The 23,059-nt window shown below is 39.7% G+C and overlaps 1 long non-coding RNA gene and 2 pseudogenes across 1 annotated transcript in view; all 3 read right to left on the minus strand.

Moving 5' to 3' along the window:
• Positions 1 to 1,788: 1,788 nt before the first annotated feature.
• The window catches only part of LOC107967958 (uncharacterized), a 42,623-nt gene continuing 21,352 nt past the window's right edge, over positions 1,789 to 23,059 (minus strand). Inside the window, exons 2-3 of the long non-coding RNA XR_002939061.3 lie at positions 16,096 to 16,197; positions 1,789 to 2,020 (exon numbers count right to left, since the gene is read on the minus strand). This is a non-coding gene — a long non-coding RNA (uncharacterized LOC107967958). The remainder of the gene's footprint in view (positions 2,021 to 16,095; positions 16,198 to 23,059) is intronic.
• On the minus strand, positions 6,890 to 9,147 carry LOC100611175 (tubby-related protein 3-like; annotated as a pseudogene).
• LOC134808229 (tubby-related protein 3-like) lies at positions 7,384 to 8,389 on the minus strand (annotated as a pseudogene).

Below are 23,059 nucleotides of genomic sequence, written 5' to 3' on the forward strand. Positions count from 1 at the left end.
GTCACTCTTCTTGCATTAAAAAATATAAAAACAAACAATTAAACAACTAAATGCATGGGATTAGCAACTCTACATGTTTCTTCATGGTAACATTGTATTACTGTGCAGAGCTTCACAATTTTATTCATTTTTGCTGCCATTTTTAGGGGGAAAAAGCCAACAAAATAAATTAGCAAAAATTGTTGAGATTTTCCCAGTTAGCTGTAATTTGTATTAGTCCTGTGTATGTGTGGGTGTGAGTAAGCGTGTGTGTGGTCTTTAAGAAAATGACAACCTCTGGAAATGACTTAATGGAAGAAATTTCTTTTTGTATTTGATCCTTCTATAGCTGTCACTGTTTATATCTTTTAAAAAAAGACACATTTTCTTGTTTAAACTAGGAGGAATCAATTTATTTAGAATGCTGGAAAATCTTTATGCTAAACAATTAAGGAATCTCATTTATGTGATAGATGTTCCTCAGCATATTTTTGGTAGCAGCCCAAAAAGAGCTTCAGTTCCATTTATCATGGGAAAGGTAGCGTTGCCTTGGTGAATGACACACTTATTGCTTTAAGTAAAAATGGGCCTTTTCTCAGCCCCATAGTGTCAACGGAAGTTTTAAGCATTGCAAAACAGAAACTTCATAGACACGTGTTATAATGCTTAAGTTTGAAATTTAACCCTGTTTCCAGGGACTGGCTGTATTGCTCCAAGATTTCAGATATATTTAAACTCCTCAAGGACTCGGTCATTTGCTCATTGATTCTCAAACTTTCTGTGCTCCCTCAGCTCTCAGTGCGCCCCTCAATTGTGATTCAGCCCACATCCCTGCATTGAGCCTGACATTAGGAAATGGAGGGATTGCACAGGCACACTGACCACCACCAGGCAACGCCAAGCTGAGCAGGGCAGGCAGAAAAAGCACGTCAAGAACACTGTCTTAGGCTTGCCAGGCAAATGGAAGATTTGGAGACATCCCATCTGCCCAAGATAAACTTTTGCATAACAAATGGTGCCAAGATACTGGGGCCATGAAAGGTCTGTAAAACAGGATCAGTCTGAGCATTCAAGGAAAGGGGATTCTTAGGAACTACCATGAGTTCACCTAGCTCCCTTCATCATTTTCACCATTCTTTTTCCAGATCTATTTGGAAATTAGTGATTGAGAGTGAAGCCCGCCACCTCTGGGCCCATGCAGTTGTGTGTTGTGGATCCATTGGCTGTGTGTGAGCAGGAACAGATGGGGTCAACCAGTGCCATGAAGCAAATAAGAACAAAGGAGAAACTTACAGAGTAAGAAATTGAGGAAGCTCTGGGACATGAAATAGCTTGCCCACAATTCTCATGGCTAGTTGGTGCATAGCAGAGATTACATCCATAGGTATGACTCTCAAGCAATTATAAGTATCTAATATGGCATAATATGATGACTAACTCTCCCTGCCATCTCAGAGTGACAACATCTTATTGCCACACTTCTTGGCTTAATCTTAAGACTTCCAGCTCTCTCTCCCACCCCCCGGTTCACCCTGTCTCTCTCCACTCCTGTTTCTAGCTGCTCATCTATACTTTCTGGCCAACTTGTCACTAGCTCACCTTGCTTCCCCAGCTGATCTGGGGACTGCTGTGCCCCAAAATGTGAACATACACAGCACTTCTTCTCTCATCTCCCTCATTTCTCCAAACACTTACTGCAAACACATAGTCAGGTCATGAAAGCACCAAACTTTGTCTGAAGGATTTAGCACAATATCAGTGCTGGACACAAAACAGAAGGTAAATAAAAATAACGTTAACAAATGTAGGTATGACGGAAAGACACTGTGTATATGTTTGACAACTTATAATTGGGTGTCAGACCTCACTGGCCTGACAGTTCATTTGCTGCTTCCTGCTGCAGGGAATATCATAATGATATTTGTCCTCCACAGGTCCCAGCTGGCTACGGTGTAGCTGATCTCTCCAGAGACCTTTCTCTTTATTTTATCACCTCTCTTCTCTGAGTTCAGCCTTCCTCAAATTCTCCTTCCTTCTTGAGCTGTTAGGAGAAAACAGAAATTTCTTATTATTTAATTAGTAGAATAATTTTGCTTTTTTGTCTCTGTCTTCCCACTTTAGACTACCCTTGGGCCCCACCTGTTATCACCAAAAATGTCGTTCACGTGTTTTCCCTAAAAAAAAAATTTTAAGTCTCTACAATTTGTAATACAAACACAATTCCTTCTTGTTCTTGTATTACAAATTTTAAATTCCTTTAAAATTACAATGTTTTTATGGCTTTACATATATTAGATTAAAAATCTCAGAATAATTATATTAACATTTCCTCCAACAATTACTGAAAACAGTTTAAGTGATTTTTTGCAGGGAATTTTTTTCCTTGGGGTATATCCCACTGGGGTTACACAATCATTTACGTTTTTTAAAATCACTTAGAACAACTTTTCTCTGTGTGGTTTTGTCACCAAGTGGATAAATGGGTAAGGTCATTTATGGAATTTTACTTTTAATTCTAACTAATTCCTTTTTAATTTATTTAAATTTTTAAATAGACTATTTACAAGCTTCCAAAGTAAAATCTGCAATGTGTGGTATGCATCCTTTTTCTCCTCTTGTTCCTCTCAAATCAATCTGGACCTGGCATTCACAATGGTCTTTGCAAAATGCAGATCCTGGGACCCTTCCCCCTTCCTGCTTGCAAACATTCACTCACTGCTCCAAACACTTTAGCATGGCTGACTGGGCTGTGCGTGAGCAAGCACTTACCTCCCTCTCCAGCTCCTTCTCCATCCTTACTCTTGATGCTCCACTTAAAACTGAATTCAGTCAGAGGCTTGAAAGTATCAGGCCTTTCTTTTGCTTGAGCTTTTGCCAATTTCACTCCCTTTGTCTGAAGCACTCCCATTGCTCACATACTGTGTGGGTTTACCCCCATTGTTGCTTTGGTTCAGGCATGTGGTTGTGGCTAATCTGCCTTATGGAACAGGAACTGCCCCTTCTTGAATGCCCAAGCTCTCTTCCTCACACTGGGAGAAGATCTTCTCCACATGCAGGCAACCTTTATAATAATTAAGGAAATATGTCATTTGAGCAACAAATGTACAGGTGTCAGCCTGTACTCCATGGTGCCAGCTATAGCCGCTCCAGAAGGATTCTCTGTGGATCAAGGTCCTCTTCCATGCACCCATGACACTCCACACACATGACATTCAACACACTGTCATATACATGCCTACTAATGTGTCTGCATCCTGCACTGAAATGTACGCTCTGCGAGGAGACAGACTTTGTCTATTTGATTCACCATTTTATCCCCAGACAGAAGAACTTGTCTGACTCTAGGGCCTCCACCACCCTACATAGTTTCTTTGTGAGCAGCTGAGTGCTCTTCTGCAGTCTACACACTGCACAGTCATACACAGCAGCCCTGCCTGGCATAAAGTATTTTCTCATTAAATATATATCGAGTTAATTAATCCTTGATTTTGACCTGTATTTCCTAATAGCTTTATTGCTGATCCTCTTTTTCTTTTTAAATTTTATTTTCAGTGTTTTGAGCATTCTTTAAACATGAATTTCTCTGAAGAAGATTGCATTACCATTTTTCAAAACAAACTTCATTTCACAAGCCACACACCCCAACCCTCTGCACCAAGATGCCCACCTGATCCACCAACAATGACGCACACTTTTTTTTTTTTTTTTTTTGAGACAGAGTCTCTCTCTGTCGCCCAGGCTGGAGTGCAGTGGTGTGATCTCGGCTCACTGCAAGCTCTGCCTCCTGGGTTCACACCATTCTCCTGCCTCAGCCTCCCAAACAGCTGGGACTACAGGCGCCTACCATCATGCCTGGCTAATTTTTTGTATTTTTAGTAGAGACAGGGTTTTATTGTGCTAGCCAGGATGGTCTCGATCTCCTGACCTTGTGATTCGCCCGCCTCGGCCTCCCAAAGTGCTGGGATATGCACTTTTTATTTGAAAGCTGGCTTCTTCTATTTTCAGTTCTTTGAAGGAATAGTGGATGGTATAGGAGAGGATGCAGCTGGAACCATTACTATTTGTTCAGCAGAGACAGCAGGCCCTGTACTTCGCCTACTTCAAAGCTTGGGAGAATTTGGAAGCAGAAAGTTCACAATCGCTACTGTGTGGTTTTACCCTCATTATTCCTTTTGTACGTGCATATGGTTGCAGCTAATCTGCCTTGTGGAACAGGACCCACCCCTTCTCCTTGAGTGCCCAAGCGGTCTGCCTCACACTGCAAGAAGACCCTCTCCACATGAAGAGAAGCTTCAGAGTAATCAAGGAAATACATCATTTGAGCACCAAGCCTCCTTTCCTCCACATTGTTGAGAGAATTGTCAAAATACCACTGTTGTTATAATTAAGGTTCTTCAAAATACAAAGATATTCATGGAGAATGCTTCCTCCCACATTCCATGTGTGCTACGATGAGAGCCTGATGTCCCCTTCATAGCCTGCATTCTAAAGACAGGGCAGCTACTCTGTCAGCCCCTAGCTGGGCCCTTTTTAGGCCCTCTCTAAAAGTCTTCAAATATGGAAATATTGCACTGATAAAGTATTTTTAGAACTGTGCTTTTTGTTTTTCTGCTTAAAGAACAGGGAGAACACATCTAAGTGTTACAGGAGGAGGATCTGGACATAGATCTATCTCCTCTTCAAGCATTCTTTCCAAGTCTCCTTGTATGGCTTCCTGAAATATTTATATGAGCAAATACCTCAACTTATTGTAAGGAAAGTCTGGGATGACATAGTCAAATACACTCATCTGTAAAAGAAGATAAAAACTCGCAATGGGTACAGAGGTGGCCAACTGCTGTTCAACATTAGATCTGTTAATAGCAATAAGTAAATATTCGTGAAATCAGTTTCTTTCTTTCACTTCAAGAACTAGGCAAATACATCATCATGGAAATAATTTTCTAAAGGGCAGATTTAAAGATTTGTGTTGGGAAAGACTAAAGGTGACTCTTTCTCAGGTACCTAAAGCATGGGCAGAGCTCTTAGGCTGTCCAAAAAATTCACTTATTCTTTTTCTTCTGCACTTAACAGTTTTACAACCTCACTTTTAAAAAAGCATTTAACATGATTTATCTGAAATTATTTTTCTATTAGTTTTATATGTTTCTATCTTTTCATAGGCTTATTTTTTATCTTTCTAAATGAATATTAATTTTTAATGAACAAATCATGTTTGCCTCACTACAGTGTAAGCTCTATGGGGAAAAACCTTTCCCCACTATATTCTCAGCAACAAATACATAGCAGAACATCAATAAATATTTGTTAAATAAATAACTTTTCAGAACCACCTACTATGAGTAATAATGTCGTTAAAATAAAAGTGTTTACTGGGCTTTTATTCTGTGATTGATACATGCTGAGGGTTTTACATAGATTCTTTCATGCAATGCTCACAAAACTCTACAAGATAGGGTTGGTCATTATTATAGTTTTACCAGATGAGAAAATAGAGGAGCAGAGAAAAACAGGTGTGAGACAAGTTCCAGACAGGAACTGGCAGTCTAGTCTGCAACCAAAGGCAATTTAACTCCAGGATCAGTTAAGCCATCACCCTCTACTGCCTTTGAGGTCAGAGACACAAGAAAGGAAAGTAATCAATATGACAAAAAAAAAAGTGGAGTCCATCCCAGAATACTCCAGGTTTTGATTATGTTTATATAGGTAGCCCTCACTGTACATGACTCCACTTTGCGTGAATTTCAGTCATCATGGTTTAGTTGAATAACGTCAGTGCCCCAACAACTTAGGGGTTTTTTTGTTTTTTGTTTTTTTGAGATAGAATCTCACTCTGTCCCCCAGGCTGGAGTGCAGTGGCATGATCTCAGCTCACTGCAACCTCCGCCTCTTGGGTTCAAGTGATTGTCCTGCCTCGACCTCCTGAGTAACTGGGATTACAGGCATGCACGACCATGCCTGGCTAATTTTTGTATTTTTGGTAGAGATGGAGTTCCACCATGTTGGCCAGGCTGGCCTTGAACTCCTGGCCTTTAGTGATCCACCTGCCTCGGCCTCCCAAAGTGCTGGGATTATAGGTGTGAGCCACCGCGCCCACCCAACATCTTCGTTTAAATTTTAGTTCCCATGGTAGATTGTGAATAATGACATGAAGTACAAATTTTGCTGCAAGCTCTTCACTACTTAAATCACTTTGTAAATAACAGATGTACATCATGATCAGTAACCAACCTAGTCACTTCTTTTAAAGTGTACTGGTGATCGGTCACTGTTGCATTTGTTATTTGTTCAGTTTCCACACAGACAACAAAGGCATGTAGTTGTGTTCCCTCTTTGTCTCCCAGTGATAGACCTATGAGACATTTTATAAAAATAGGCAATCAAGAGAGGGAATTGGCCAACAAAGCTGTCCAACAAAAAATGAAAATTGATAGCATTGGATGTGAAATTCAAATCAAACATAAATGGATTCATAGAAGCAATAGCCAGCCATGGGAATGTTGATGCTGCTGCCATTGAGAGACCCAGTATGCAGCCAGAGGAGCTTAGTGAAGGCGAGCTTGTCAACCTAAATGAGAGGAATGGTTGTGAAGAAAAGAATGAAGATGTCATAGAGGAAGTGAAGCTGGTAAGAAGAAAACTTCACATTATAGGAATTCTCAGAGATACTTCAAGACATCGAAGACACAAAGAATACAACGGTGCAAGCTGATCTAAATTTAGAAAGGAGTATGACAATCGGATAAAGCATTGAAAAGATGCTGGCTCCATGTCGTCAGTTTTATGATGAGAAGAAGGTAAGCACTGCCTATTCTCTCTTTTTCTATGGAAGTTAACTTTTATTTCTATAACATATAAAAGGTATAAATAGGACTTATATAAAACCAATAATTGCACACACAAACGGGAATTATGTGAAATTAGGTTATTTATATATCTCTTTAAGCCAGAGGGAGGAGGAAGAACAGGATGAGGTCCAGTAGGCCCACCATTAAGTTCTCCTTAGCTTCTGTGTTCAGTGAAGGTAGCTTGCCAGGCAGTGCCTCAGGATGACAGTGTGGGGAAGGGGAGTGGAGAGTGGGGGAGGAGTGATGGTGACGAGTTGTGAGGCTTCTGGGCACGGCTGTGCGGGAGGCACTTGAGGGGAAGCTTGACTGAGATGGAAACAGTCTTGTCCACACCCAGCAGGTGGGACTTGTCAGTGGGAGATGAGCCAAGGGTCTTCGCAGCTCCCAGTTGGCTCTCCTTAACATGCTTATCCAATGTGGTGTAGCATAGGCAGGGATGAGAGGTCAGTCCACAGAAGGGAAATCAAAGGGAGCAGCCGCCACAGGTGCCTCGCCCAATGCTAGCAGTTATGTGCACAAGGGCTGTGGCTGAACGGTGCTGACAGCAGAGCTCACAGAACTCTTGCTTTCTCAAGTTTCAGACACATTCTGGGAAGGGCAAACTGGTCTATGAGTCACATAATACGCAGAGGGGTGCTGATAATCCAAAAAACTTAGCAAAACACCTTTCGTGCCCATGATCCAGGCTTCAGGGAGCCAAGAAGAAAGCCCAAAGCCCTGCCTAGGCCTGCAGGGCTCGCGTTCACTGGGAATCCTCCCCAAAGCCTCTCCTGCCACCTGTTTTTTTTTTGTTTTGTTTTTTGTTTTTTTTTTTTTTTTGAGACAAAGTCTCGCTCTGCCCAGGCTGGAGTGCAGTGGCACGATCTCGCCTCACTGCAACCTCCAGCACCGGGGTTCCAGACATTCTCGTGCCTCAACCCCGCGAATACCTGGGATGACAGGCGCGCTACTGAACCGGTAAATTTTTGTATTGTAGAGCCAAGATTTCGCCACGTTGGCCAGGCTGGTCTCGACCTCCTGACCTCAAGCCATCCACCCGCATCTGCTTCCCAAAATGCTGGCATTACAGGTGTGGGCCACCGCACCCGGACCATAGTTTTGTTCTGCCATCTTGAGAACAAGCTGTCGTAGTTATTTCGTGGCTGAAATGGGATCCGCTCGTGATTCACCGTCATTCCGGGAATGATCACAGACATTTTCCTAGGACCTTCCGATCCCACTTCACCTGTTTCCCAGGAGACGACAGCCAGCTCCTGCCGTGTGTGAGCCTTCCCTACCAGACTCCGGCCATGATGGGGCAGACGCCGCGGTCATAAACTGTAAACTTGGTTCCCCTGAGGTTGGATCTAAGTTTGCCAGTATACCTTTCTCCTTCACGAGATAAATCAGTTGGATCAGTGGAGATAAGGCAGTTGGATGATTTGCTCTTTTCCCGCTTTCTAGCTGTAAGAAGAAATGTCTTCTGATTTTCTTCTTTTTCCAAGTATATACAGTAAGTGGAGCAGGGGCCCCAATCCATTCCTTTTTTAATCACTGATTATATGACATCTTACTGTGACACTTCAAGGGGCAGGACTATGCTTAAAAGTCCTCCAGGCCCTCCACTTCTCGCAGCCGTTTATGCAGCGGTTGGGCTGCAAAATCGAAAACGGAAGCAAAGTCCTCCAGTTCCTCCACTTCCCCCAGCTCGTTACCGGCCGGTTGGGCAGCAGCATAGGAACCGGAAGCATTTGCATCTGTGGTCGAGTGCAGGCTGGATGTGGAATTGGGTCTTTCTTTTTCTGAATATGTAGCCTGGGATCTTATTTTCTTTCCTTCTTCTTCCTCGCCATCAGTCTCCTCATCAAAGTTCAGACTATCTGAGATACTATTGTTTTTGGAAAATCTTCTGAAGATCTGGCTTGGAAGCAGTATCCAAGGTGTTTTCCCCATCAACACTCTCTTCAGCATTTTCTCCCAGAACAGGGGAGCTGACTGAAAGAACATGAACTTTGGTTTCCAAATCTTGAGCATCTGGCTTCATGACAGCAGCCGGACCATCAATGCCATGAAGACGACATTGCTGTGGGGGGTATGAGAGTCCATCGAAGGCGTCTGCTCCTCATTGGCCTTTGGCTTCACCCAACTTAGCCTGACTTCTGGATTTGGCTGCACCATGAATGGCTGCAGGTGCTTTTTTCTCTGCTTCTTCTTAAGCAGTGCTCTCTGATTATCGAGCGCCAGCTGTTAAAGTTTCATCGTCTCATCGTGAAAGACACTGTCCCCACTGGAACCAAGCCGGCAGCAACCGGCATTCATGCCTGCTGCTGTTTAAGTGGCAGCCATGTCCCCACTCCTAGCCACCCATGGCTCTAAACTACTTTTAAGAGCTTGTTGGCCAGGCGTGGTGGCTCACACCTGTAATCCCAGCGCTTAGGGAGGCCAAGGCGGATAGATCAGGAGGTCAGGAGATCGAGACCATCCTGGCCAACATGGTGAAAACCCATGCCTACTAAAAATACAAAAATTAGCTGGGTGTGGTAGTGTGTGCCTGTAGTCACAATTACTCAGGAAGCTGAGGCAGGAGAATCACTTGAACCTGGGAGGTGGAGGTTACAGTGAGCTGAGATCGTACCATTGCACTCCAGCCTAGCGACAGAGTGAGACTCCGTCTTAAAAAACAAAAGAGCTTGTTTGGAGAGTGTAGCATGGGGGTGCAGCTACTCCTATACCTTTGCTCAAAGACTGGTCCTCTTCTCTGGGGGACGACCTCTTCCATGGAGCGTGCACTTAGGGAGGGACAGGAGGGATGCACATAGAGCGGTGAGGGAAGAAGAGCACACACGCCTAGCCAGCCAGGTCAGCCGAATCAACCCTGGCGATCAATAGGGTAACAGACGTCTCAGCCAGATCACCCTCATATCCTAAAGCACTCTTAATTAATTTTTTACAAATAATAAAATGCTTTCATCCTCAGTGTTTGTGTTTTCAATTATAGTATACTAAACATTAATTTTACTATTTTCATCATTTTTAGTACATTTACAAACTTGACAAGAGTAATGATTTCACAAAAAATTTTTAAAAGTTACAGAAATAATTTTCACATTGACTATTAAAACCATTTTGCATGGTTTCAGCTTACATCTGCAAAGTAGGGACAACTAGTATTCAAAAGAACTTCATGAGTAAATAGTAAACATGTTTGAACTATGAACCACAAGTTTAGATGGTTCAAATTATTGCTATCTTCTTGCAACATATATCAAGGGAAAGGCTTTAAGACTCTAGCTAGCTTATAAGTCCCATGGGAAAAGCTGATTCCATGAGAACAGGAAGGTGCAAGGAGAAAAGGGCTAGCTTTTGAGAAGCAAGAATCTGAATTATATATTGGCTTATCAATTCTATAGTCTTGAGCACTCATTCAGTAGCTGAGACTTTTTGTCTCATCTGTAAAATTTAGAGTAATACAGATTTTGCAGGATAGTTCTGTGTATGAGAAAAAATATGCAGGCATGTGTATACATGTGATGTGGCAGAGAGCACTTCAAAAGGCAGCCTGCTGGTTTGGATGACTGTGGACATCCCCATGCAGGGCATGGCCAGGTCTGCATGGTTAAGGTTAGGCCAATAGCTGGCGCTAGCTATGTGGCATCTTGGATTTTCTAATAAAAATTTTAGATATTCCAGAAAATATTTGCAAACTCTGCAGTTTCTTTTCACATATACTTGTTTCTCTGATTCCACATTCATAGAAAACCTACCTTAGGTTCTCTGTTTCTCTTTTTGTTTGAGTACAGTACAAAAAGAATAAAATTTTAATAACTACTATTATGTGTTTACATATAATGAGGCTATTTCCATGTTCGCACAGATGGTCTCAAATAACTAAAGTTATTACAACCAGTTCTCATAAATATGGAGCTTCTCTACTAGTTTCTTCGATCTCTATCAATAAAATATTGTTATTTTGATATTCATTTTTGTAATAAACTTTTATACTATGCTGGAAATTTGCTAGAAATGTAAATTGGTTATGTTTCTTTTGCAGGAGAGTCAGAAGAAGGGTTTTTACGTTAAGCATCCTCCTGCCTGGAGTTTGCATAAATACATTTGGGTTGGTGGTTTGTTAGCTGGGATCTGAAAGAGAGTTGAGGGATGCCAGAGTTGTCCTTGGAAAGAGTCTTGGCTACTGCTTGTCTCTCCAGCTTGAGTCTTACTACTTCTCCACACATTTTCCTCTAAACACCCTGAGTTAGGGGTCTATTTTCCTGAAGCTCATTTTTTTCCTCATCTCTGTACCTTAAAACAATGAAATAGTAAAAGAAAGATGTGACGGACCCAACTAAGGTAGTGCCAGAGTGGATGGGGAGCAGGTCTGATTGGGAAAGAGGTTAATGAACCAGATCCAAGTGCCCTGGATCCCCATGTAAATTCCTTACCAACATAAGAAGACCTATTGATATCTGCCCCTGTATGCAACTGCCTATCATTTTCTCCCACCAGCCGTAGGAACCATGAACTTTAGGCACCCTCTACCCCCTGTAATCTGCCACTTGTACTATATTCACCTTTACCTGGTCTATTAGCCTGATATAATTTTCTCCCCAATTTTGCCTCCTTTTATTCCCAGAGAAAACTTGTTTCTTTATCTGACTCTGGTGGACTGAGTATTTGTGCCCCACCCCTCCAAATTCATATGTTAAAGACTAATGCTCAGTGTGATAGTATTTGAGGGTGGAGCCTTTGGAAGGTATTTGTGTCATGAGAATGGAGCCCTCATGAATGGGATTAGTGTCCTTATATAAGACACAAGAGAGATGGTCTCCCTCTTGACTATGTGAGGATACAGCAAGAAGGTGGCCATCTACAAACTAGGAAGAGAGCCCTCACTAGACACAGGATCTGCTGGCACCCTGATCTTGGAAGTCCTGGCCTCCAAAACTGTGAAAAATAAAATTTGTTGTTTAACCCACACAGTCTATGGTTTTATTTTTTTCATTATAGCAGCCCAAATTGACTAAGACAGTGACCTCCCTTGGTAGAATTAAGCACTTTTGCCAGTTGTTCAAAAAGCCCCTTAAGTATACTTCTGCTAAGATATAATATTTATAAAATATAACGTATATATATTATTTTGTTGTTGGCATCAGAGTTACTGTTAGGGAAATAACTGTTTTTATTTAAGAAAATACACTAAAAAACTGAAGTTAACAAAAAGTAAGGCCTCAAGGGGATGAGTTAGCAGGAACACAGAGTTAGATTAAAGAACTGTGTCCCCAGAAAAGCAGTATGGAGCTGGGAGAAGACACAAGAGAGAGAAGTTGGTAATAAGCTGAAGATATATAAAGAACATGGTGGAAATTACCAGAAGGTAGAAATTGCCAGAATCATTGAGAGATTTAAGAAGGGAGAAATCTAATATTCAGCTTAATGTCTTCTCCCATATCGTGATGAGACAAAATCCTTTCATGCCATTACTCCAACTTATCCCCAGTGAAAGTCCATTTCCTATGGTTGCATCAAGAGAGTGGAATTTTGGGGCATAAAGGAGAAAGATCTGTAGCCTCTGTTTCAGTTGACATCAAGACAGAGAAAAAGGGACAGGGATCAAAGAAAACACATAGTAGAGAAAAAGAATTCTGAAGACAGAGGGTCACCGGAGTTGACAAGGAAATTTAGAAAAAGAAATCCAAATCCCATCCTTCCTTCATTCCAGATCCCTGCCTCTACTCCCCACTGTGAACCATGTACAGTGCCAGTAATTTCTCCACCTGTAAATTTAGAGGGATAAACTAGATGGTCCCTCAGGGCCCCTTATGCTTTAATATTCCATGAATCTATAAAGCTTTGCACTGAACTAGGGGAAAATATTAAAAGTTGTGTCCTATTGTAGAAAAATGTTTGGTGATATGCATTAACTTGATTAGGCACAGGAGATGATAAAAATAATGACAGTCATTTAACACCTAAGTAAGAAAAAGAAAAAATTAAGCAAAGTATTCCCATGGCACCCAAAAATGACTTGTTTAGATTCTTCTGGTAGCTTCGTAGCATCTGTTCTAAAAATTATGATGTGTTTTGAAATTACTACTTGAGTTTATATACAATGTGTGTCAGACATTTATGTAATAATGTTCTTTAAAAAAAAATAGTTCCAGTATCTGTTGGATACAAACATGCTGATATAAGCAAAAATCAATTTCCCTTTCTCTCCAAACCTGGCAATTTAAAGATAGTTAATATAGGCTGTCAGGCAACAATTAATAATAAAGGATTGATCCAATAAATTGATTAAAATGCAATTATGTGGAAGGAAAATATTAAATTATTTCTATTTATCCACCAGAAGCAATTATCTGATTGTGTTTAAGTAACTCCAGTTACAAAAAGCTACTACCTGGAAGAAGAGGAGTAAGTGTGTTGGCTGGGTCTACCCATATAAATGATGGTAGGTCTGTCTGTTTTCCAATGGAGGTAGTAATGCAAGGAGGGAGGGGAAACTGTTGAAATTTCTAAAATGAGCAGATATTGATGTGACTTAGTCAATTTTCCATTAGTCATATATTAACTTGATGCATACAGAACCAGTGGCGTACTGTGCAGAGTTCTGGCTCCAGTGCTTATTGTTTGCATGACCTTAGTTATTACCTGTGCTTCCGTTTATTTCTGATATATTATATATATATCATATATTTTATATTCTGAATATGTATATTCTGTATATATATTATAATATTATATTCTGTATATATATTATATTCTGATATATATACATAGGTGTATATTATATTCTGATATATATACATATGTGTGTATTACTTTGGTTAGAAAATTTTGTCAAAAGAAGGGATTTAGAGAAGGTATTAATTATGTAAGAAATAAGCAAGTGTTTTTTGTTGTAACATTGGGAGGAAAAATAAAGGATTTAGAGGCAATACAACATAATTGTAGAATGGATATAGGCACCTGGGGAAACAGAAAGGACCTGCTATGTATTTATTGCCTACTATATTCCAGACATTGGAATAGGCCAATTACCTGTGGCAACTCATAGAAACTGTCTAACATTCTAAGCAGTTATTATTATATCCATCTTACAAGTAAAGGGATTGAGGGCTGAGGGATGCCAAGTTAATTAGCTAAGACCACAGAGCTGGTAAATGGGTAAGTCATGATCAGACTCAAGTCTGTAGACAACAACCTTATGGCCTTTGCACTACTGCATGGCACTTCTGTGATGATAAGACATGGAGCTTGTAGCCACTAAGACTAGATATCTAAAGCGGAATTTCTTAAACTTTTGGGTCTCAGAACTATTTTACACTCATAAAAAAAGTATTGAGGACTTAAAAGAGCTTTGTTTAATGTGACTAATATTATCACTGCATAGCATTTTAGAAATTAAAATGGAAAACATTTAAATTATTATTTTAAAATGAGAATTATAAACCCATTACACAGTGGCACAAATAATATATATTTATAAAAATAAGACTTACCAAAGCAATAAATACTAGTGAGAAGAGTGGCATTGTTTTACAGTTTTTGTAACCCTCCTTAATGTTTGGCTTACTAGAGGATAGATGGGCTCTAATTAAGTAATTTGGATATGTTGTTTTGGTTGAAATACATGGGGAAAAAAAGGAGTATATTTAGGAGTCATTTCAGATAATTTTGGACATTCTTCTTTGATGCAACACCAAAACACAACATACAGTAATTTCTTAAAGATTAGTTGCAATGTGAAATATCTGAAACAACATTTCACGTCTTTTAGGTTAAAATTTTTGCCTATCTTCACTTGGAATAGATCTTTACCCTTGTTTGATTTTTTAATGCTTATGCAATGGTCATTTGGAACCTACTGGTTTATTAAGTTAAGTATTTTCCTAATATTGACATATTTCATTATTCAATGCAAAAAAATAACATTTGCTAATATTACCACAAATCTCATCAAAAAAGCCTTTTAAAATTGGGAAGCTGTCAAACTCATGGGACAGATATAAATTTTCCATAATTCTAATTTTCACATGAAAGCTTGAACTCTATTACTGGAAACAAATGTTGTCAGTTTTGTTCCTTGAAAGGACAGGTGCATTTTGTTGATTTTCCGAAACTCTTGGCCAAATGCAGAAGTCTGAAAAGCACAGTTTGTCTGTTAGTCACTATTTCAAAAGAAAATAATGTTCCATGAAAAAAGCAGCTAGTTCGGCTTGCAACTTAAGTAATTGCACAAGTGTGTTTGCACAAGACAGCTATGGATTGAAGAATACAGAAATTCTTTACACATACTCCCCATTTTGTCACACACAACCTTAAAAGCATGTTCATTTCAGAATCTAGATGTTTAAAAAATTAATAATAAATTTTATTGCTTCATTAGAAGCATTCTGAGTGAGACTGAAATATTCCTTTTTTGCTGCAAGTATGTGGAGGTGAAGAAAGTGACGACTATTAGCACAGCTTAGTACCACTCACTGCCTTGGTTTGTGCTATGGGACCAGCAGTTAGACCTACCGTTACATTTGCATCAGCAGGGTAAATGACAAACAGTGAGAAGAACAAAACACGTTTTTTAGTAGTATTACAAAAATAGCTTTGACATCTTGGATCCCTCAAAAGAATCCAGAGGACCTTCAGAGATGTGCAGATCACACTTCGAAAGCCAGGGTCTAAAGGATTATCTTAATGATTACATAATTAAAAAATGTCAAGCCAATGCTCAGATAAATTTGCTAAGCAAAAGCCTTAAATGTGTATGATTTGATTAAATAGAAAACCCAGTTTTACAGCATTTAATGTTTGCAGGGAGTACAAGAGTAGGTAAATTATGTCAATGCACACAGAGACACATAGATCCTCCCTCAACCTTTTTTTGGTTTTGGAGTTCCTTCAGGTTTGATCAAAGTCATGGAATATTTATTATTATTATTATTATTATTATTATTATTATTATTTTGAGCTGGAGTCTCGCTCTGTCTCCCAAGCTAGAGTGCAGTGGCAAGATCTCAGCTCACTGCAACCTCCACCTCCCAGGTTGAAGTGATTCTCGTTCCTCAGCCTCCCAAGTAGCTGAGACTACAGGCGTGTGCCATCATGCCAGGCTAATTTTTGCATTTTTTTAGTAGAGATGAGGTTTCACCATGTTGGCCAGGCTGGTCTCGAACTCCTGACCTCAAGTGATCCTCCCGCCTCAGCCTCCCAAGGTGTTGGGATTACAGGTGTTAGCCACCATGCCCGGCCTATGTTCTATTTTAAAATGATTAATGGGAGGAAAACTTACCTTCAGGGAAAGACCCAACAATTTATCACATCAGCCATGTTAAAGTTTCTGAACTTCTTGGTGAAAGCAAATTTTTTATGATCCTTCAGTGTTAGGCCAGGTCTAGAAAAGAAAGAGGAAAAAGTGGGAATGAGGAGGAGATAACAAAGGAGGAGATGAGGTGTTGAGTAGGTGACACCAGTGGCTGAACTTGCCTTCTTTACATTACTCCAAACAACTCCTTCCAGGTGACAAGAATCTGCAAAATTGTGGAGGATTCCCTTTTAACATGGTGTATTAGTAAGTTCTCTTATTGCTATAAAGAAATACCTAAGACAGGGTAATTTATAAAGAGGAGAGGTTTAATTGGCTCACAGTTCCACAGGTTGTACAGGAAGCATGGCAGCATCAGCTTGGCTTCTGGGATGCCTCAGGAACCTTACAATCATGGCAGGAGGCAAAGGGAGAGTGCACTTCACATAACCAGAGCAGGAGGAAGAAAGAAGGAGGAGGTGCTGCACACTAGATCTCATGACAACTTACTATTGTGATGACAGCACCAACAGAATGTGTTAAGCAATGAGAAATCACCCTGATGATCCAATCACCCCCCAACAGGCCCCACCTCTAACATTGGAGATTACAGTTCAACGTGAGATTTTCGTGGGGACACAAAAACAAACCATATCACATGGATTTCCATTTAACATTGTCATAAGTAGATTTGTTTCCTTAAAATGAAATATTTGAGGTACTACTGTATATTTTAAAATACACAATCTGGATGATAATGTGTACAGATAACAAGAAGTCAGCATCGATTTAATGTTCACCATACATGAGGCATACTTCTTAACCTGCGTAGGGATCCAAGTCAGCTGGGCTGGAACACCTGAACTACATGGGTTTACACATTTCTACATTTTACTCACACAACAATAAGTACTAAGAAAAATGTGAACAAAGCATTTTTTATTGTGTAGAAAAGCAGCTTAACCAATGGTTAAAAGTGTAGCCCCTGAAACAGACTTGCTTGAGTTTCAGCTCCCCTTCCACCATTTACTATATATGTGACCTTGGGTGAGTCCTCTAATCTCCCTGTAGTTCAGTTCAGTTCCTTCCATAATATGGACATCAAGATAATAATTTCTAATTCATAGAGTTACTATAAGGGCTAAATGAGTTAATATATGGGAAGTGCTTACAACCAAGCACTACAAGGAGTTTGTTCTCATTGTCACCAACATCATAATCATTACCATTATCATTATTATGTGTTTAACAGCTTTTCTCACTTACTTCTAAATAAAATGTCTCCACTGTAGTACACTCCAAGCCAAGTAGTGAATTAAGCACACATACTGCTTTTTAGAAGGAAACTTAATCATTGTGGATTCTGCTTACTTGAGATCCCTCTGACATCCACGGGGAATTTACATGAGTTTTTATGGAATTCTTTGATGTATTCTGAAGATGAGGGTTCCATTCAAAAGCTTCCAACTGCACTTCATCCGTGTTCCTATTCTCAAAGACAACATAACAGCAGTTTCCATGTGGAAATTTTTTTCCACATGCACTCAATTAGAATAGGGTATCTCCTTTGGTTCATTTTTCATTTTTATTTGTTTTTCTAATCTTCCACAAGCTCCGTTTAACCAAATAACCCATAAGATTTTCTTTTTTACTCTTTTTTCACAATTTATCTCCTGACTTCCATTCTTCCTGCAGATTTGAAACTAATGATTGCCAGTTGGGATAAATAAAAACTTCCCTAAGCATCTCCTTTTCAGCCCACATACTCTGCTCCATTCTTTACTAGGCAGGTGCAGCCTCAGGGTAGGTTATTTTTTCTTTATGCATCATTGCTTATTTGAGTTAGCTTGTAGCTCACAGGGATTTTGGTTATATGGAGATATTTTGTACCTCAGCAGACACAGAAGGAATGTTGTTGGCAAGGGAAGTTGTAGCACGACCTAGAAATTCCTTTTTGTCATGAAGCAGGACCCTAAAGCTGAAAAACATTTCTTTCATTCTGGAGAGAAAGACACACAGAAACACAAGATGAACATCACCACCAATAACAACCGCCTGTGTCAATGCAAACAAAAGCCAGAAATCAACCAGTTGAAGAATTAGCTAGCCACATGGTCATTACCTTATATCCCAACAAGCCCAGGGCAAATTAGGATTCCTAAAACAGGATCCTGATTTTCCCAAATGAAATCTCCACACACTATATCCCACCATCTCTTTGGGTTTAGGGTTCCCTTCAAATCTTTTCTAAGAATAAATTAGGAAGGTGTTGTTTTTCTAACATGTAGTCTTTAATGGATACTACTTTTCTTTTTACAAAGGACTCTAATGGATGGAAAAAATTTTAAAACAGTTATCTGTGGGTTAATTGAATTATAAGGTAGGTTAGGAACTGCAGCTCATCAGTGAAAAAAAAAATATGTACATTCACTAATTTTGCCAGTTTGGTTGATATTTGTTGGAAGACTCATGTTTTATAGAAAGAGATTTTATAAACAACCCACTCTCATGTTGTCTTTCGCAGCAATTAATATATATGGCTGAGAAGGCATTTCAAGCTTTCCATTCTTTGAGGCACTTTTATTTCTAATAAGGTTCTCTGCCCTCTAGTGGTTGTTTTGTTTCTGGCATTGGCGTCAAGGTGATGTATGATTAGGAAGCAAAATTTTGCCTAAGGATTTTTAAAGGAGTGGTTGTGCTCTCAGTTTAACATTGAAAGTGGTTTCTGGAGGGCCGTTAGGATGCCAAGGGATTCTAGGATGACTTCACCTCATGTTGCACAAAGATAGGTGTAAACCTCTACTTTATTTTTCAAACTATTTCTCTGTGCTTGAGGATCTGTCTCATTTAGGCTACATATTACAGTTTATTATAATAATTCATTATTTCCATTTGAAAGTTAAAAGAGAAGAGTTTATGTATGGCCTTAAATTCTGGCTGCGGCAGCAAACACTTGAAATTCAGTCCTCCGAAAAAAGGAAAATGAGTCCCCTCAATTTTGAAGGCCAGAGGGTAGATCCATATGGTGTTTTGTGGGGCCCATCTTCCTGTTTTCAAGTCCAAGGAACTCTGTGGGAATCTGGTCATACTCATGCTTGGGCTTTGAAAAAGCCAAGGTGGTTTGGAAAATATGTTCTGAGATGTAACAGCTGCGGCTGCATGATCAGAGGCAGATTTATTTTGGTACAGCTGCCAGGCTCTCGTTGTGCCTTCTGTAAATTTTAATTCCTAGTAATTATTGGAAGTGACACCAACTCTTGTTAATTAACCCTTCTGACATAAACAGAAGGTGTGCTTCCTCCAGAGGACTAGGGGGTGAGATGGAAAAGAGATCTTGGCGTGGCACTCTCGCCTCCTTATTCATCAACCCTTGGAAGATTAAGATGATCAGGTGGATTGGTTTGGAACTGCTCTTTTATATTCATCTAAGAAGCTATGCTATCCATTACTTATATGATGATGGGAGGAAGGAACAGTTCTAAATATGAAACTAGAATGAAGAAGAGGTATCAAGCGTTACAGAATAGGCCCAGTGCGGTTACAGCATGACTTCAAATCACCTTTTCTACAATTCTTATGTCATATTCTCAAAAGATTGTTGTTTTAAATATTTATATTGTGGAATAAATTATATATGTGTTGTGTGTATGTGTGTGCATAGTTTAAAAGAATAATGAGAAAATAAATACCCTTGTACCCACTACCTTTATGAGGTAATGCCAAACTGTTTTCCAAATTGGCGTGTAAATGTTCTTTCCTAACAGCTCTGTAAAAAATGTTTACTGCACCACACTGCCTCAGAAATACTTCATATTATCCAGCTTTTAAATATGTACCAACCTGATAGACATGAAATGGCAGTTCTCTGTAGCTCAATCTTGCGTGTCCCTGAATTCTAATGAGTTTAAGCAACTTTTCATGTATGTATTGATATATTTTTACCTATAGTTTCTACTGAACCATTTGTCTTTTTATTCATTTGTAAGTCCTTTATATCTTCTAGATATGTAAAGTCAGGGGTTTATATTGCAAATATCTTCTCCTGGTTTGAGGCTTGTCTTTTGCTCTCCTTATGGTATATTTTGGTGAATAGAAGTTCTTAATGTTTTCATGGAGTTGAATTTATCAATAATTTATTTGTGGTTTATGTGGTTGGTGGCTTGTTTAAAAAATCCTTTTTCCCCTAGATTCTTAGAATAGTGTCCTATGTCATCTAAAATGTTACTGCACCCTTTTGGGTCTGTGGTAAAGCAGGCTAACTGTCCACCAAGTGCTTGTGCTTATTCTCTTCAGAAGATAGAATTGTCAGGAAGAAGCTGCTCAGTCAGTGATTGGTTAACCCTTGTTTGCATCTAGATGGGATCATGTGACTAGTTCTTGTTAATGGAATATGAGTAGACGTGATGTCATGCTTATATAAGAAGTGATAAATTATCTCCTTCCCCATCCACAAAGAAGCAAATACTCTGGGATCCTAGGATCTGATGAAGCCACAAGTGGAAGGAACATAGATGCTAGAATGACTATGTGTAGGTAAATAGCCCACTACTATAAACTGAATGTTTGTGTTCCTCCGAAATTTATATTTTAAATCCTAACGCTCAATACAATGGTATTAAGAAGTGGGGACTTTGGAAAGTGATTAGGTCATGAGGGCAGAGCCCTCTTGAATGGGATTAGTGCCCTGATAAAAGGGACCCCAGAAAGAACAGCAAGAAGATAACTTTCTATGAACTAAGAAGCAGGTCTTCACCAGAACTCGACCATGCTGGCACCCTGATTGCAGGCTTCCAGTCTCCAAAACTGTGAGAAGTAAATTTCTGTCATTCATAAGCCACCCAGTCCATGGTAGTTTATTGCAGCAGCCTTACCTAAGACACCTGCCAACCAGGAACACGCATATTCAGCAGCCACTTGAGCAAAAAAAAAAAAAAAAAAAAAAGGATTTCTATTGTGTTAGCCACTAAATTTTTGGCTATTTTATTTCATCACGTAGTATTACCCTAACCAATGTGGAAATTGGTACCTACAAGTGGAAAGCTACTTTAACAAATTCTAAAATATGTGGCATTGACATAGTGGATGGGTGATAGAAAGCAAGGAAAAAGATAAAGCAAGACAGAAATATGGAGATCTCTGTTATGCAGTAGCATAAAATGGTGCCTGCTGTAATTCTGAAAGCAGATCAAATGCCTCGTAGGTATGTAGTTCTGCAGGAAGTAGTTGCGAAGAGCTAAAAATGTTACCATGTGTTGGTTTCTACTCACTCTTATCTCAAGGTATATAATGAAAAAGATAAGTCCAAGCAAGAAGTGGTTGTCTTGAGAGCAGAGATAGAAAGGAGTGGAGAAAGTCCAGAAATTTAGAGAGTCCAGAAATTTAAAGTCCAGAAATTTGGCAAAGCTATTTCTGTACCCTAAACCATGATTTAAAAATTAGAATGAAAAAATACTTAGAGCAAGAAAGACTCATTAGGAATTCTCAGTTACACAAAAGGATTAGGCCTTGTGGCGAAGATCAAATTAAGGTTGTTTCTTTCCAATTCAAGGTTATTTTATGAGATGGCCTCAAGGTATCTGCCATTACATTGAGAAAGCCAATGGTGGGATACAGGCAGCAAAAAGCAAAGACATAAATCAGATTGAGAATTATGTCGAGGGAAGAATGAATGTAGTTATTCATACGTGGGATTTACTGAAATCGAATAGATGAGAAGTCTACTGTGTCCATGGGAATTATATTGTTGAATAAACTGCAATCTGGCTTTAAAAAGCCTGTGATTATAAAATAGTCCTCATGCCTCCAAACCGGCCCCAGCAAGAAGCTGGCAGTGAAGATCCAGCCCTCTCAAGGAGGGCAGACCCCTCAAAGCTCATTTCAGATGGGTTCTTAGGCAGTGGGGCTCTTCACATGTAGTCCCCAGGCTAGCAGCATCACCATCAATCAGGAAAATGTTAGAAATGCACATTACCCAGACTTACTGAATAAGAAACGCTAGGGATGGGGCCCAGCCATGTGTGCTGTAAGCCCTCCAGGTGATTCTGATGCTTGCTGAAAGCTTGAAACTGCCTTAGAGGAGAAAAACTAAGAATCTCTGAGAGAGTGGAGAAGTGCGGAAAGGAAGTTTCTCCTGGAGAACGGACTTGAGTCTCATCAAGGAACTTCCTCTGTAGCTAGGGAACGCAGTCTTCCTAATGCCTATATGGCAGGATTTTGAAGTTCATTTGACTATTGTCTCCTATTCTTTTCTGAAGGATATTTTATATTGCAGTTATCTTTAATCTGCTTTTTCTTTATGTTTTGAAGTTGGGGACAGTAGCCACATAAATTGTCTTTTAGTCCCTAAATAGCCATATAATAAATATCTACAACTGGACCAATGGAGAGAACAGGGACCAGTGATTGCCATTGGAACAGAAGAAGAGGGTGATGAAAAAGAAGCATCTGAGGTGCTGGGCAGTGGAGGAGCCACGAGTCGAAAGGAGTTTGGGTCCCCGAATCATTGTGTGGACAAAAGCTACCTTCTGACCAGGAACACCTACACTGATTCAGAAAAACGAATAATAAATTTTTATTGTGTTGAGACACCACAGTTTTAGAGTTTATATTCTTATCAGTACTACGTAGTTCCGTTTAGGTTATCAATCCTCTGAGAATTAATTGTGTAAAAGCTGTGATACGGGAATCTATATTTCCATATGAATGGTCAGCCTTTCCAGCACTATTTATTGGTAAGCAATTCTTTCCACACATACCTGCAGTGACTACTCTATCATAAATCAAATTTCCAAATCCATGAGGATCAGCTCCTAGGCTTCCCACTACCTCGCAATGTTTAATTTTCATAACCCCATGCCAACACTGCACGGTTGTAAATTCACATAACTGTAGTAGAGCTTGATTACCTCCACCCAATTATGTTCTTCGACATGTCTTGGCTATTTCTGTCTAA

This window comes from Pan troglodytes, chromosome 14 (genome assembly GCF_028858775.2).
Source record: "Pan troglodytes isolate AG18354 chromosome 14, NHGRI_mPanTro3-v2.0_pri, whole genome shotgun sequence".
NCBI lineage: Eukaryota > Metazoa > Chordata > Mammalia > Primates > Hominidae > Pan > Pan troglodytes.